The sequence below is a fragment of the Daphnia pulicaria genome, unplaced genomic scaffold (assembly GCF_021234035.1).
Source record: "Daphnia pulicaria isolate SC F1-1A unplaced genomic scaffold, SC_F0-13Bv2 h1tg000049l, whole genome shotgun sequence".
NCBI classification, from domain to species: domain Eukaryota; kingdom Metazoa; phylum Arthropoda; class Branchiopoda; order Diplostraca; family Daphniidae; genus Daphnia; species Daphnia pulicaria.
The window spans coordinates 1-12157 of NW_025804781.1; the positions used below are offsets into that span (position 1 = coordinate 1).

General features: G+C 40.2%; 14 non-coding genes across 14 annotated transcripts; all 14 read left to right on the plus strand.

Annotated features, from left to right (window-relative positions):
- Positions 1 to 333: 333 nt before the first annotated feature.
- Positions 334 to 555, plus strand: LOC124316848. The gene has a single exon (XR_006912033.1). It is a non-coding gene; the product is annotated as a small nucleolar RNA U3 (small nucleolar RNA).
- A 510-nt stretch (positions 556 to 1065) lies between these two features.
- On the plus strand, positions 1066 to 1256 carry LOC124316840. Its single transcript, XR_006912025.1, has one exon. It is a non-coding gene; the product is annotated as a U2 spliceosomal RNA (small nuclear RNA).
- Positions 1257 to 1765: 509 nt separating this feature from the next.
- Positions 1766 to 1929, plus strand: LOC124316831. Its single transcript, XR_006912017.1, has one exon. It is a non-coding gene; the product is annotated as a U1 spliceosomal RNA (small nuclear RNA).
- Positions 1930 to 2615: 686 nt separating this feature from the next.
- On the plus strand, positions 2616 to 2757 carry LOC124316856. The gene has a single exon (XR_006912040.1). It is a non-coding gene; the product is annotated as a U4 spliceosomal RNA (small nuclear RNA).
- Positions 2758 to 3331: 574 nt separating this feature from the next.
- Positions 3332 to 3454, plus strand: LOC124316863. Its single transcript, XR_006912047.1, has one exon. It is a non-coding gene; the product is annotated as a U5 spliceosomal RNA (small nuclear RNA).
- A 203-nt stretch (positions 3455 to 3657) lies between these two features.
- Positions 3658 to 3776, plus strand: LOC124316823. Its single transcript, XR_006912009.1, has one exon. It is a non-coding gene; the product is annotated as a 5S ribosomal RNA (ribosomal RNA).
- A 2209-nt stretch (positions 3777 to 5985) lies between these two features.
- Positions 5986 to 6104, plus strand: LOC124316825. The gene has a single exon (XR_006912011.1). It is a non-coding gene; the product is annotated as a 5S ribosomal RNA (ribosomal RNA).
- A 754-nt stretch (positions 6105 to 6858) lies between these two features.
- Positions 6859 to 7080, plus strand: LOC124316849. The gene has a single exon (XR_006912034.1). It is a non-coding gene; the product is annotated as a small nucleolar RNA U3 (small nucleolar RNA).
- Positions 7081 to 7590: 510 nt separating this feature from the next.
- LOC124316841 lies at positions 7591 to 7781 on the plus strand. The gene has a single exon (XR_006912026.1). It is a non-coding gene; the product is annotated as a U2 spliceosomal RNA (small nuclear RNA).
- A 509-nt stretch (positions 7782 to 8290) lies between these two features.
- On the plus strand, positions 8291 to 8454 carry LOC124316832. Its single transcript, XR_006912018.1, has one exon. It is a non-coding gene; the product is annotated as a U1 spliceosomal RNA (small nuclear RNA).
- A 686-nt stretch (positions 8455 to 9140) lies between these two features.
- Positions 9141 to 9282, plus strand: LOC124316857. The gene has a single exon (XR_006912041.1). It is a non-coding gene; the product is annotated as a U4 spliceosomal RNA (small nuclear RNA).
- Positions 9283 to 9856: 574 nt separating this feature from the next.
- On the plus strand, positions 9857 to 9979 carry LOC124316864. The gene has a single exon (XR_006912048.1). It is a non-coding gene; the product is annotated as a U5 spliceosomal RNA (small nuclear RNA).
- A 203-nt stretch (positions 9980 to 10182) lies between these two features.
- LOC124316834 lies at positions 10183 to 10301 on the plus strand. Its single transcript, XR_006912020.1, has one exon. It is a non-coding gene; the product is annotated as a 5S ribosomal RNA (ribosomal RNA).
- Positions 10302 to 11536: 1235 nt separating this feature from the next.
- Positions 11537 to 11655, plus strand: LOC124316826. Its single transcript, XR_006912012.1, has one exon. It is a non-coding gene; the product is annotated as a 5S ribosomal RNA (ribosomal RNA).
- Positions 11656 to 12157: the final 502 nt, after the last annotated feature.

The window sequence follows — 12157 nt, forward strand, 5'->3', positions numbered from 1 at the left end:
CGAAGCAGGATTATAGGTGCACGCCAAACACCCAGCTGATAAATGGGCTCTCAATCGATAATACATTACTGTAATAAATTGATTTGATGAGCACGCGGATTCTTTATTGTGTCCAAAATTGGTCTCGTCACTTGTTCTATAACTATTAAAGAGCTTCTCGGTGTTTCAATAAATGAACAAAATGCAAGACCTGACAATGTATGTACTGTGTGCGTCAAGTATTGCAAATCTCAATTTAATATTCCGAAATATCGATCTATGCACTGTAATTTACGCCAAAGCTCATTGATCGTACAAACCTTATTTAGAGTTCTGCAAAATAACATTGCATTTAAGATCATACTTCACAGGATCATTTCTGTAGTATATCTTGACTTGTTTCCCACCAGAAACTTGTCTCCTTTCAACCCACGATGACGAGTTAAGACGCTGGTTTCTGAGCGTGAAACAGGCTGTGAGTGTAGCTGTCTCGACAGCATCAAACACAGTCATTGAGGACCGTTTCCGTTAAATCCATGTGAAATAGCGGAAGGAAACTAGCGTGTTCAGAGTGGTTGAGATGATAAAACAAATTTAAATTCTTGAAAATCTAAAGAGATAAATCTTAATAATAATTCCAGGTATTCGTGTCCTTAAATCATCTGCTTGTATGGCAAAATAAATTGTGAAAGTGAGGTTGGTCAATTTGAGGATGTGTCATGACTTTATGATCGTATTGCATTCTTTTAGTTATTGTTATTTAATCATGATTAATTATCGTTCAGAGCTTTTGTCGTCAGGTGGCGTGGCAAAGCCATATTCTGAAAAAAAAGGACCTAGTGTGATAACGAGAGTAAAATTTGCAACGCCTTCAGCGTAAATTGTATCTCCCTTAATACAGTATGAGCATAATAAAACAAATGAAAATGAACTTTATAAGCATCAAGTGGTCGCGTCTGGAAAAATGAACAACTCAATATTTTATAGCATTTCTTGAATGTTTTGAGTGATATGAGTATTCTTCGTACACCACCGGAAATGTGTTGAACCTCAGTGGTTATTTTGGGCAGTAATCCTTGTAACATTATCGCTTCTCGGCCTTTTGGCTAAGATCAAAGTGTAGTATCTGTTCTTATCAGCTTAATATCTGATACGGGTTCAAATGGACCCCAGAATATTAAACTGATTTTTGGCATACGGTGGGAATACAGTGCTTGCACTGCTCCCGCCACGGGTTGACCCGGTATTGCAGTACCTCCGGGATCGGCTCACCCTCTATGAGGGAGAACATATTGAATAAAACAGAAATTGTCTTAGCACCGTATAATAAAAGACCATGTATAATTGCAAAACTGTCATGTAGACATGTTTGTAATTTTTTCTAATTGTATTTTTTTCGTAATATCAAGAAAAGCATAAAAAAATACGTACTTGATTGTGTTAACTAATTAGTACTGTTCATCTTTCGATGTGATGTTTTTTTTTAAAATATGAAGATGCGTGTATTTTCATATGAAAAGTCGATTTTCTTATTTTCTTATTTGCCAATTGGACGACCAAATGAAAAAAAACAAGCAATTTGTTTCTTGAAAAGTATTTGCAAAGATCAAGACCATGAAATAAATACTGAGCTTTATTTACTATATTTTGCTCGAGTTCGTAATTCAAGTCGATGAAAGAAAGTGGGTGGTATTCTCTAAACGTCAGTCAAATACTTGAACACTCTTTGTCAATATTGTTCTGCTGTATACAAAGTATTAAACAAAGTGAAAAAGCATCCACAATCATACTTACCTGGCTCAGAGGCAACCATGATCACCAAGGTGGTTCCTCCAGGGCGAGGCCTTTCCATTGCACTAAGGATGGGCTGACCCTTGCGATTAATCCAAATGTGATTAACTCGGGAGTACAATTTTTGGTAGTGGGGGACTGCGTTCGCGCCGTTCCCTGAACACACTATAAATGTAAGAAAAATTCTTGTCATCTGCCGGAAGTTGAACTAAATCTGGTCCCGTTAGTAAACGGTAGGGTTGACCGCTTGGGAATACGCGAAGCATCAGATTTTCTTTCTGGGAAGAAACAACAAAGTAATGAAATTCATGTTTAGCTACTTTAATATAAATCATCATGGCCAATGGATTGGCCGTGATCGTCTAGTGGTTAGGACCCTACGTTGTGGTACCTACTAGATATGAATCCGTAGTAACCCAGGTTCGAATCCTGGTCACGGCACTGAAAACTGATTTTTCACGTCAACACGCAGATTAACTATAAATTTTGTTTGGTTGGAAAGTAATGCTCGCTCACTTCAATAGTTCATAATGTGAAAAACAATTTGGAATGAAAACCTGAAATTCCCCCTCCCTTTTTTTGTGTGTGCAGGAAGTTGTTGAAATGTATGGAAGAAAAATACACATTTACAGAATTTCAAGTATTTGACCCGATATTAAGACAAAAATTATTTCATGTATGTAATGAACTGTCCCCTGTTGGTATTAGTCCAATGGGAGATGGAAATTAAAATTTGCCTAGGGTAATCTAAATGAATATTTCTGAACGAAATTGTTGGTCCAACACGTCCAAGCAGAACGAATTCAGCAAATGCTTAAGTAGACTTGCTTTTCTGATTATAATTTAGCTTTGCGCAGTGGCAATATCATAACCAATGAGGGTCTCCCGAGGTGTGATTATTGCTAGTTGAAAACTTTAACCAATACCCCGCCACGATGAAGTGAAATAATCTTTGTCGTCGGCAATTTTTGATAGCTCCATCAGGAGCATTTCAGCGTACAAGAAAAAAAAAATTACAGTCAGTTAGAAAAATTGGAGTGTTGCATAGTGTGTTTATAACATTAAACGGTGAAAGTGAAATCGTATAAGTGATTTTTGTTTCCATTTAGTTGGTATTGCACGTCAGACAAGGCTGATTAATTCGTTCGCTGAAGGCCATTAATATCAGTCAGTTGGAACATTGTGAACACGGGGAAAATATTTGAAAAGGTGATTCCAAATGACAAGGTGAAAAGATTCCACCATGTTTAAAGGGGAAGTTCAATAAATTGTTAACCGCTGTAGGGTGAATGTCGGGGTAAACATCTGATCCCACCACCTACGTGTTGGGCTTGTACCATAAAGATCGTTCATTTTTTTCAAAAATAACACTGCGCACAACTGTTTCGTTCAAAAACATGTTAACGAGCTTTATACATGATATTTACTTTAAAATAACTGTACCCATTGATAAAGAATTGCACAAGGATTTTGATATGTAAACGCATGTTTCGAAAAAAAACCTTACAAGCGCACTTCAAAATTTTGAAATGAATATAAATACAAGGCATACCACTGTTATTTACTCTGGTTTCTAATCAATACCCGGATAAATCTTTCGCCTTTTACTAAAGATTTCCGTGGTTAGGAGCATTGATGAGTCTATATGACTTATTTTTTTAACGCCCGGTCTTCTGATTGGGCACTTTGAATAAATGAAAAATTAAAAACGTCTGTATGCGGAAACAAAGATATTCTACTACTACATACTGACAACATTTGTAAAATGACAAACTGATAGTTTTTCGGTGGTTTTGGTAAGATTAGTGTGTATTTCAAAAAGATAAATCTCAAGCACAAGTAATAGATTAGAGGCGAATATGGTCGGGTAATTGCGTCTAGTTTAATGTCAACGGCCATACCACATAGAACTCACCCGGTCTCGTCAGCTCCCGGAAGTTAAGCTATGTCGGGTCCCGTTAGTACTTGGATGGGTGACCGCTTGGGAATACGGGATGCTGTTGGCATGGAATTATTTTATTTTTGTGAATCCAATTGAATTGAAGTGCTTCCCAAGATGGGTGATACTACATGGACTACAATGTATTATTTTGGCATTAGTTGAAAATGGAAGGAACGTATTTTTTACTGGATATTGCCTACTAGACGTCCTCCAACCTCTTTGTTGCTGAAAGATATTTGAAACGCCGTGCGCGAAGCGCACGGCACAGCCGAGAGGCTACTAGACGTCCTCCAACCTCTTTGTTGCTGAAAGATATTTGAAACGCCGTGCGCGAAGCGCACGGCACAGCCGAGAGGCTTGTACGTTGGTGGTTTCTTCGGGCAGCTCTATCTAATCTCTCTGGCTCTGAGATCCTTATGCAACGCAAGCTAAGTAAAGCGCGAAGCGCACGGCACAGCCGAGAGGCTTGTACGTTGGTGGTTTCTTCGGGCAGCTCTATCTAATCTCTCTGACTCTGAGATCCTTATGCAACGCAAGCTAAGTAAGGGAAGCAATCGTTAGCCTTATGACACTTGGATTGTTGGCTCATTGATCGGACATCCCCGGAACGAGAAAATTAAAAATGACAGTTAGCCAAAAATAGTGGCGTTTGGAAATATTATCAAATTTTATATTCGGTTGTCCATTGACAAATGTACTTATATGTCCTCGTTTGTTTGGCTAAGGTTGGTGTGTATTTCGAACAGAAAGTACAGCCGAGAGGCTACTAGACGTCCTCCAACCTCTTTGTTGCTGAAAGATATTTGAAACGCCGTGCGCGAAGCGCACGGCACAGCCGAGAGGCTTGTACGTTGGTGGTTTCTTCGGGCAGCTCTATCTAATCTCTCTGGCTCTGAGATCCTTATGCAACGCAAGCTAAGTAAAGCGCGAAGCGCACGGCACAGCCGAGAGGCTTGTACGTTGGTGGTTTCTTCGGGCAGCTCTATCTAATCTCTCTGACTCTGAGATCCTTATGCAACGCAAGCTAAGTAAGGGAAGCAATCGTTAGCCTTATGACACTTGGATTGTTGGCTCATTGATCGGACATCCCCGGAACGAGAAAATTAAAAATGACAGTTAGCCAAAAATAGTGGCGTTTGGAAATATTATCAAATTTTATATTCGGTTGTCCATTGACAAATGTACTTATATGTCCTCGTTTGTTTGGCTAAGGTTGGTGTGTATTTCGAACAGAAAGTACAGCCGAGAGGCTACTAGACGTCCTCCAACCTCTTTGTTGCTGAAAGATATTTGAAACGCCGTGCGCGAAGCGCACGGCACAGCCGAGAGGCTTGTACGTTGGTGGTTTCTTCGGGCAGCTCTATCTAATCTCTCTGGCTCTGAGATCCTTATGCAACGCAAGCTAAGTAAAGCGCGAAGCGCACGGCACAGCCGAGAGGCTTGTACGTTGGTGGTTTCTTCGGGCAGCTCTATCTAATCTCTCTGACTCTGAGATCCTTATGCAACGCAAGCTAAGTAAGGGAAGCAATCGTTAGCCTTATGACACTTGGATTGTTGGCTCATTGATCGGACATCCCCGGAACGAGAAAATTAAAAATGACAGTTAGCCAAAAATAGTGGCGTTTGGAAATATTATCAAATTTTATATTCGGTTGTCCATTGACAAATGTACTTATATGTCCTCGTTTGTTTGGCTAAGGTTGGTGTGTATTTCGAACAGAAAGTACAGCCGAGAGGCTACTAGACGTCCTCCAACCTCTTTGTTGCTGAAAGATATTTGAAACGCCGTGCGCGAAGCGCACGGCACAGCCGAGAGGCTTGTACGTTGGTGGTTTCTTCGGGCAGCTCTATCTAATCTCTCTGGCTCTGAGATCCTTATGCAACGCAAGCTAAGTAAAGCGCGAAGCGCACGGCACAGCCGAGAGGCTTGTACGTTGGTGGTTTCTTCGGGCAGCTCTATCTAATCTCTCTGACTCTGAGATCCTTATGCAACGCAAGCTAAGTAAGGGAAGCAATCGTTAGCCTTATGACACTTGGATTGTTGGCTCATTGATCGGACATCCCCGGAACGAGAAAATTAAAAATGACAGTTAGCCAAAAATAGTGGCGTTTGGAAATATTATCAAATTTTATATTCGGTTGTCCATTGACAAATGTACTTATATGTCCTCGTTTGTTTGGCTAAGGTTGGTGTGTATTTCGAACAGAAAGTAAGCAAGCATTAGAACTAGATTTAGAGGCGAATATGGTCGGGTAATGGCGACTGAATTGATGTCAACGGCCACACCACATAGAACTCACCCGGTCTCGTCAGCTCCCGGAAGTTAAGCTATGTCGGGTCCCGTTAGTACTTGGATGGGTGACCGCTTGGGAATACGGGATGCTGTTGGCATGGTGTAATTTTATTTTTGCTCCCCAAGTTAGATGAGACATGGAATATAATGTATTCTTTAGGTATTAGTTGAAAAGGGTATTGCTGGGACTTTGATTAATGATACCATATATTGTAGAACGCATGTTTGTTTGATCTCGGTAGTTTTAACGACAAAAAAAAAGATAGAGGTTTGGCTATTTTGTTGAGGCTGTTGCATGACGCCCACTCACTGGCACGATCCCACTACTGCCGAACACGGGAACTTTTGGCTGCTAGGTTTCCCTCCTGACCCACTACGCTCCTCCTTAGCTAACCTGCACCTACTAGATTCCTCTAGCAGATCCATGCTGATGTCAAGCTTAGTGCGGGCACCTGATCAACATGCGGTATCACGAAACAGGGCTCCTAAACTCAAGCCATCCACTCTACCAAGCCTCCCCGAAGCAGGATTATAGGTGCACGCCAAACACCCAGCTGATAAATGGGCTCTCAATCGATAATACATTACTGTAATAAATTGATTTGATGAGCACGCGGATTCTTTATTGTGTCCAAAATTGGTCTCGTCACTTGTTCTATAACTATTAAAGAGCTTCTCGGTGTTTCAATAAATGAACAAAATGCAAGACCTGACAATGTATGTACTGTGTGCGTCAAGTATTGCAAATCTCAATTTAATATTCCGAAATATCGATCTATGCACTGTAATTTACGCCAAAGCTCATTGATCGTACAAACCTTATTTAGAGTTCTGCAAAATAACATTGCATTTAAGATCATACTTCACAGGATCATTTCTGTAGTATATCTTGACTTGTTTCCCACCAGAAACTTGTCTCCTTTCAACCCACGATGACGAGTTAAGACGCTGGTTTCTGAGCGTGAAACAGGCTGTGAGTGTAGCTGTCTCGACAGCATCAAACACAGTCATTGAGGACCGTTTCCGTTAAATCCATGTGAAATAGCGGAAGGAAACTAGCGTGTTCAGAGTGGTTGAGATGATAAAACAAATTTAAATTCTTGAAAATCTAAAGAGATAAATCTTAATAATAATTCCAGGTATTCGTGTCCTTAAATCATCTGCTTGTATGGCAAAATAAATTGTGAAAGTGAGGTTGGTCAATTTGAGGATGTGTCATGACTTTATGATCGTATTGCATTCTTTTAGTTATTGTTATTTAATCATGATTAATTATCGTTCAGAGCTTTTGTCGTCAGGTGGCGTGGCAAAGCCATATTCTGAAAAAAAAGGACCTAGTGTGATAACGAGAGTAAAATTTGCAACGCCTTCAGCGTAAATTGTATCTCCCTTAATACAGTATGAGCATAATAAAACAAATGAAAATGAACTTTATAAGCATCAAGTGGTCGCGTCTGGAAAAATGAACAACTCAATATTTTATAGCATTTCTTGAATGTTTTGAGTGATATGAGTATTCTTCGTACACCACCGGAAATGTGTTGAACCTCAGTGGTTATTTTGGGCAGTAATCCTTGTAACATTATCGCTTCTCGGCCTTTTGGCTAAGATCAAAGTGTAGTATCTGTTCTTATCAGCTTAATATCTGATACGGGTTCAAATGGACCCCAGAATATTAAACTGATTTTTGGCATACGGTGGGAATACAGTGCTTGCACTGCTCCCGCCACGGGTTGACCCGGTATTGCAGTACCTCCGGGATCGGCTCACCCTCTATGAGGGAGAACATATTGAATAAAACAGAAATTGTCTTAGCACCGTATAATAAAAGACCATGTATAATTGCAAAACTGTCATGTAGACATGTTTGTAATTTTTTCTAATTGTATTTTTTTCGTAATATCAAGAAAAGCATAAAAAAATACGTACTTGATTGTGTTAACTAATTAGTACTGTTCATCTTTCGATGTGATGTTTTTTTTTAAAATATGAAGATGCGTGTATTTTCATATGAAAAGTCGATTTTCTTATTTTCTTATTTGCCAATTGGACGACCAAATGAAAAAAAACAAGCAATTTGTTTCTTGAAAAGTATTTGCAAAGATCAAGACCATGAAATAAATACTGAGCTTTATTTACTATATTTTGCTCGAGTTCGTAATTCAAGTCGATGAAAGAAAGTGGGTGGTATTCTCTAAACGTCAGTCAAATACTTGAACACTCTTTGTCAATATTGTTCTGCTGTATACAAAGTATTAAACAAAGTGAAAAAGCATCCACAATCATACTTACCTGGCTCAGAGGCAACCATGATCACCAAGGTGGTTCCTCCAGGGCGAGGCCTTTCCATTGCACTAAGGATGGGCTGACCCTTGCGATTAATCCAAATGTGATTAACTCGGGAGTACAATTTTTGGTAGTGGGGGACTGCGTTCGCGCCGTTCCCTGAACACACTATAAATGTAAGAAAAATTCTTGTCATCTGCCGGAAGTTGAACTAAATCTGGTCCCGTTAGTAAACGGTAGGGTTGACCGCTTGGGAATACGCGAAGCATCAGATTTTCTTTCTGGGAAGAAACAACAAAGTAATGAAATTCATGTTTAGCTACTTTAATATAAATCATCATGGCCAATGGATTGGCCGTGATCGTCTAGTGGTTAGGACCCTACGTTGTGGTACCTACTAGATATGAATCCGTAGTAACCCAGGTTCGAATCCTGGTCACGGCACTGAAAACTGATTTTTCACGTCAACACGCAGATTAACTATAAATTTTGTTTGGTTGGAAAGTAATGCTCGCTCACTTCAATAGTTCATAATGTGAAAAACAATTTGGAATGAAAACCTGAAATTCCCCCTCCCTTTTTTTGTGTGTGCAGGAAGTTGTTGAAATGTATGGAAGAAAAATACACATTTACAGAATTTCAAGTATTTGACCCGATATTAAGACAAAAATTATTTCATGTATGTAATGAACTGTCCCCTGTTGGTATTAGTCCAATGGGAGATGGAAATTAAAATTTGCCTAGGGTAATCTAAATGAATATTTCTGAACGAAATTGTTGGTCCAACACGTCCAAGCAGAACGAATTCAGCAAATGCTTAAGTAGACTTGCTTTTCTGATTATAATTTAGCTTTGCGCAGTGGCAATATCATAACCAATGAGGGTCTCCCGAGGTGTGATTATTGCTAGTTGAAAACTTTAACCAATACCCCGCCACGATGAAGTGAAATAATCTTTGTCGTCGGCAATTTTTGATAGCTCCATCAGGAGCATTTCAGCGTACAAGAAAAAAAAAATTACAGTCAGTTAGAAAAATTGGAGTGTTGCATAGTGTGTTTATAACATTAAACGGTGAAAGTGAAATCGTATAAGTGATTTTTGTTTCCATTTAGTTGGTATTGCACGTCAGACAAGGCTGATTAATTCGTTCGCTGAAGGCCATTAATATCAGTCAGTTGGAACATTGTGAACACGGGGAAAATATTTGAAAAGGTGATTCCAAATGACAAGGTGAAAAGATTCCACCATGTTTAAAGGGGAAGTTCAATAAATTGTTAACCGCTGTAGGGTGAATGTCGGGGTAAACATCTGATCCCACCACCTACGTGTTGGGCTTGTACCATAAAGATCGTTCATTTTTTTCAAAAATAACACTGCGCACAACTGTTTCGTTCAAAAACATGTTAACGAGCTTTATACATGATATTTACTTTAAAATAACTGTACCCATTGATAAAGAATTGCACAAGGATTTTGATATGTAAACGCATGTTTCGAAAAAAAACCTTACAAGCGCACTTCAAAATTTTGAAATGAATATAAATACAAGGCATACCACTGTTATTTACTCTGGTTTCTAATCAATACCCGGATAAATCTTTCGCCTTTTACTAAAGATTTCCGTGGTTAGGAGCATTGATGAGTCTATATGACTTATTTTTTTAACGCCCGGTCTTCTGATTGGGCACTTTGAATAAATGAAAAATTAAAAACGTCTGTATGCGGAAACAAAGATATTCTACTACTACATACTGACAACATTTGTAAAATGACAAACTGATAGTTTTTCGGTGGTTTTGGTAAGATTAGTGTGTATTTCAAAAAGATAAATCTCAAGCACAAGTAATAGATTAGAGGCGAATATGGTCGGGTAATTGCGTCTAGTTTAATGTCAACGGCCATACCACATAGAACTCACCCGGTCTCGTCAGCTCCCGGAAGTTAAGCTATGTCGGGTCCCGTTAGTACTTGGATGGGTGACCGCTTGGGAATACGGGATGCTGTTGGCATGGAATTATTTTATTTTTGTGAATCCAATTGAATTGAAGTGCTTCCCAAGATGGGTGATACTACATGGACTACAATGTATTATTTTGGCATTAGTTGAAAATGGAAGGAACGTATTTTTTACTGGATATTGCCTACTAGACGTCCTCCAACCTCTTTGTTGCTGAAAGATATTTGAAACGCCGTGCGCGAAGCGCACGGCACAGCCGAGAGGCTACTAGACGTCCTCCAACCTCTTTGTTGCTGAAAGATATTTGAAACGCCGTGCGCGAAGCGCACGGCACAGCCGAGAGGCTTGTACGTTGGTGGTTTCTTCGGGCAGCTCTATCTAATCTCTCTGGCTCTGAGATCCTTATGCAACGCAAGCTAAGTAAAGCGCGAAGCGCACGGCACAGCCGAGAGGCTTGTACGTTGGTGGTTTCTTCGGGCAGCTCTATCTAATCTCTCTGACTCTGAGATCCTTATGCAACGCAAGCTAAGTAAGGGAAGCAATCGTTAGCCTTATGACACTTGGATTGTTGGCTCATTGATCGGACATCCCCGGAACGAGAAAATTAAAAATGACAGTTAGCCAAAAATAGTGGCGTTTGGAAATATTATCAAATTTTATATTCGGTTGTCCATTGACAAATGTACTTATATGTCCTCGTTTGTTTGGCTAAGGTTGGTGTGTATTTCGAACAGAAAGTACAGCCGAGAGGCTACTAGACGTCCTCCAACCTCTTTGTTGCTGAAAGATATTTGAAACGCCGTGCGCGAAGCGCACGGCACAGCCGAGAGGCTTGTACGTTGGTGGTTTCTTCGGGCAGCTCTATCTAATCTCTCTGGCTCTGAGATCCTTATGCAACGCAAGCTAAGTAAAGCGCGAAGCGCACGGCACAGCCGAGAGGCTTGTACGTTGGTGGTTTCTTCGGGCAGCTCTATCTAATCTCTCTGACTCTGAGATCCTTATGCAACGCAAGCTAAGTAAGGGAAGCAATCGTTAGCCTTATGACACTTGGATTGTTGGCTCATTGATCGGACATCCCCGGAACGAGAAAATTAAAAATGACAGTTAGCCAAAAATAGTGGCGTTTGGAAATATTATCAAATTTTATATTCGGTTGTCCATTGACAAATGTACTTATATGTCCTCGTTTGTTTGGCTAAGGTTGGTGTGTATTTCGAACAGAAAGTAAGCAAGCATTAGAACTAGATTTAGAGGCGAATATGGTCGGGTAATGGCGACTGAATTGATGTCAACGGCCACACCACATAGAACTCACCCGGTCTCGTCAGCTCCCGGAAGTTAAGCTATGTCGGGTCCCGTTAGTACTTGGATGGGTGACCGCTTGGGAATACGGGATGCTGTTGGCATGGTGTAATTTTATTTTTGCTCCCCAAGTTAGATGAGACATGGAATATAATGTATTCTTTAGGTATTAGTTGAAAAGGGTATTGCTGGGACTTTGATTAATGATACCATATATTGTAGAACGCATGTTTGTTTGATCTCGGTAGTTTTAACGACAAAAAAAAAGATAGAGGTTTGGCTATTTTGTTGAGGCTGTTGCATGACGCCCACTCACTGGCACGATCCCACTACTGCCGAACACGGGAACTTTTGGCTGCTAGGTTTCCCTCCTGACCCACTACGCTCCTCCTTAGCTAACCTGCACCTACTAAATTCCTCTAGCAGATCCATGCTGATGTCAAGCTTAGTGCGGGCACCTGATCAACATGCGGTATCACGAAACAGGGCTCCTAAACTCAAGCCATCCACTCTACCAAGCCTCCCCGAAGCAGGATTATAGGTGCACGCCAAACACCCAGCTGATAAATGGGCTCTCAATCGATAATACATTACTGTAATAAATTG